Consider the following 3,982-nt stretch of genomic DNA (forward strand, 5'->3'; position numbering starts at 1 on the left):
TGCCTTGGCCCTATTATTCAAGGTTGAATAGCTATATTGTCTAGTTTTGCTAACTCTGGAATGTTGATTCTCCGTTGTTTTCCAGTTAGAATGCTACTTTGGAATCCAGGGGTGGTGAACATGGCCATGTCTGGCATTTCCCCAAATATCTGTCTGAATGCATCATCTCTTTCATTGTTGTGGAGGCAATCTGTGCCTGGGAATTATTCTTTTGATTTATTCTTCTGAGGGTCAAAAGCTCACTGGTAAGACTGCATATGGAAAGTCAAGATTTAAACTCTACAACCTGTAGTTAAATAGCAAAACCATATGAACAAAGGTGACCTATAGCTACAAGTAGATGAGGCCTCAGATGACAATTCTTGGCAACTTCTCTTTTTCAAATCTTCTCTGGATGTTGGGATGGATACTCTGGAAGGTGGGAATGGGAGGTGGATCTCAGGATTACATGGGAATTTGGAAAAAAACTGTTCCCCACTCCTACAGTTAGAAGAGAATCCCATTTTCTACAGGGAGACCCCTGAGTCACGTACATGCTCATAGGACATGAGATACATCTCTTTGACTTTTTTAAAAAAAATGTTAGTTTTGTGAATGATAGCTAATAGTCTTATACGGTGCAGCTCTATCTTATACTAGAAACATGGATTATTTATGCAGATGGAGTTTCTCTAGCCAAAGATCTAAGGAAGACTTCTATAGATGGATCTTAGGATTCCCCATCTCCCCACACCAACATTGCAGTGCTAAATGGTATCACTTAGTACTGCTAGGCCAGGGGTCTTCAAACTTGACCCTTTTATGACTTGTGGACTTCAACTCCCAGGATTCCTCAGCCAGCGTGCCTAGCTGAGGAATTCTGGGAGTTAAAGTCCACAAGTCATAAAAGGGCTAAGTTTGAAGACACCTGTGCTAGGCAGAAAAATTCTACAGTCTTTCAGCTGAACAGAGATATTTTTTTTTGAATTTTTATTTAAAGGGTAGGATAAGATTGGTGAATTTTTCTAGAGCAAAGTTGATGTCCTTAGGAATGTTTTGTTATAATAATAAGTCCTTTAAATAAAAAAAGAAGCTGCTATTGACCAAGAAATATGGAGTGATGGTCATCATCATGCAGTCACCAATCAGGATTCAGCTTTAAAAGTTTGGCTGGGATCAAATCCCACCCATTCCTCTTCCTTCTGCTGAAGGCATACATTACGGATTTCAGGGAGAGAGAGAGAGACACTAACTCAGAGAGACACTAACTCATATAAGATTTAATACTTAGTTCAGAGATGTATTCAACCCAAATCTCAAGAGAGATCAATCTTGCCAGCCCAGATGAGTCAGAGGCTTAGGAATTCTTACATTTGAATATCTGAGCTAGCTTAACACTAATTATCTAATAGGACCCATCCTTAGCAATGGGATTTATAAGATTCTTTCAGCTCAAGAGCTAATTCCCATAAATGCTTACCATTATAAGCTCCAGAAGACTTATAAACATCGACTAATTTGGCCTTAGCTATAGCATGTGTCCTAATGATTCAGGGCTTGGAGTTGGACCCAAGTTTGAAATTCTTCACTCGCAAATTAGCTATTAGCAACTTCTATAAATTACTTTTCAACCCTCTTTGTCTGGAGGGAACTATCAAAAGCTGTCACTGAACAGACCCATAGGACCAACAATGCATTTCTGTACTTCGTAGATAGTAGAGGCAGTAATTACATGCCTGCTAATATAAACAGCTATGAAGTCAAGGTATTTAGTCCTATGCTTTATAAGACTTGTTCTTATAAAACCCAAGTTTCCTTGAAGTGGTCCAATCAGAATTTTAATGATCTAAAGTCCAAGTGCCTTGGAATGTATCCTGTTCCTTATTACACTTGGAATCTGGACTTGCTTCTATTAAGGCCCACATGAGGCTTTCTTGCCTAAAATTTGGGGCAAAATTGAACTTGGATGGGACTTGTCTGGTCTATTGGACAACTTCTAATCATCTTGAAAAAAAAAACCCTATGGAACTTAATCATGTTTTCAATCTGCCATTAGGGCAGTGTTTCCAACCTTGGCAACTTTAAAATGGGTTGACTACAACTCCAAAAATTTTGTAAGTCAAAGTCTACCCATCTTAAAGTTGTCAAGAAACATTGCATTAGGGTTTGAGAAAGTTGTTCTCAAATTTAAATAATGTATTTTTAGCATTCCTCTATTATGCAGGTGGAGGAAATAGATTCCCTAACACCAAAAGCGAATGTCTTCCTTCCAACAGGCATTTTCAAATTGCAATTTGAAAATGCAGAATAGGTAGTGTGTCTAAATCTGCAAACGGTATCAAACTAATAGAGAAACGGAAAGAAACTGGAATTGTTACATTTATTATGTTTCCCATTTTATGGAATTTGGCAGTCAGATCTGCCATTAACTTGCCTAATCTGGTGTGGACAAAAATGCACCTCCTTTCAACTGGTGGATCTGCAGAAATATGTAGAGCAGTAGCCATATTTTGTGTTATTGCTATTTCTGCAATAGATGTCACTGTTTAGGTTTCCCAAACATGAATCTTCTATACGAACTATTTTTTTTTCATACCATGCATACTTTTAATTAATTTCTAAGCCTTAGGAATGTGCATTGTTTAGGCAGTTGGTATATGGCTGTGCTATGAATTGAAATTAAAAAAGAACAATGATCACTTCTTGTAATTTGGTGTCTTATCAGCTGTTCACCTGATATAAGAGGCCATCTAGATGCTTGTTTTAAGTCTTTATCTTATCCATGATGCTGCAAATGTTGGGAGTAGCTTTTTGGGAGTTGATCTCTTATTTCTTAAATCTCTCTCCCCCCCCCCCCCATGGTTGTGTGTGTGCGTCTGGTTGTTTGTTTCAGATGTACTTCCTGCCTCCCTTGTAACATCCGACTATTATTCAGCTGTACATTCCTGGCAAACTCTGGCTTTTTCTAAGGCATTGTATTAAAACTTAGTGGGGAACTAAAAACAAAACAAAGAAACCAATCTGTTTAAAATGGTGCAATTCAGAGACATGCACAGGATATGATTAAAAAAAAATCAAGATGGAAAACAAAATGGTGCAATCAATGCTCTGCCTGGTTTTTCCCCTGTGTTTAGATTTTTAAAAAGATTTTTTTATCCTGCCTTTATTATTCTTATAAGTAACCCAAGGCAGTGAAACATACTAATACTCTTTTCTTTTCCTATTTTCCTCACAACAACAACTCTATGAGGTGAGTTGGGCTGAGAGAGAGTGACTGGCCCAAAGTCACCCAGCCAGCTTTCATGCCTAAGGCAGGACTAGAACTCACAGTCTCCTGGTGTCTTAACCACAAGACCAGGCTGGTTTTTGTTGCATGTAAAGGTTTAAACCGAGGTAGGCAACCTTGGCTCTTTTATGACTCGTGGACTTCAACTCCCAGAATTCCTGAGCCAGCTTCTGGGAGTTGAAGTCCACGAGTCATAAAAGAGCCAAGATTGCCTACCCCAGGTTTAAAGGTTTCTCCTGTCTAGTCATGACCAACTCAAGGGGGCGGTGCTCATCTCTTGATTCTCAGCCGAGGGAGCCTGCGTTGTCTGAGAGATGTTTCTGTCATCATCTGGCCAGCATGAAAATATGGAATGCAGTAACTTTCCCACCAAAATGGTACCTATTTATCTACTTGCATTTGTATGCTTTCAAACTACTAGGTTGACAGGAGTTGGGGTGAGTAACGGGAGCTCATTCCGTCATGTGACTCTCGGATCTTGAATCTGGGCTGTCAGCTTTCTGGGTCAGCGTCTTAAGTATGAGCCGTCACATCGCCCTCTTGTTGTACGACTGCAGTATTGCAGGCTAATTCTGCTCACTGCCAGGAATTCGATTCTGACCGGCTCAAGGTTGACCCAGCCTTCCATCCTTCTGAGGTCATTAAAATGAGGACCTAGATTGCTAGGGGCAATAGGCTGAGTCTGTAAACCGCTTAGAGAAGGCTGTAAAGCACTGT

This window comes from Protobothrops mucrosquamatus, unplaced genomic scaffold, assembly GCF_001527695.2.
Source record: "Protobothrops mucrosquamatus isolate PMUCROS unplaced genomic scaffold, P.Mucros_1.0 scaffold931, whole genome shotgun sequence".
Lineage (NCBI taxonomy): Eukaryota > Metazoa > Chordata > Lepidosauria > Squamata > Viperidae > Protobothrops > Protobothrops mucrosquamatus.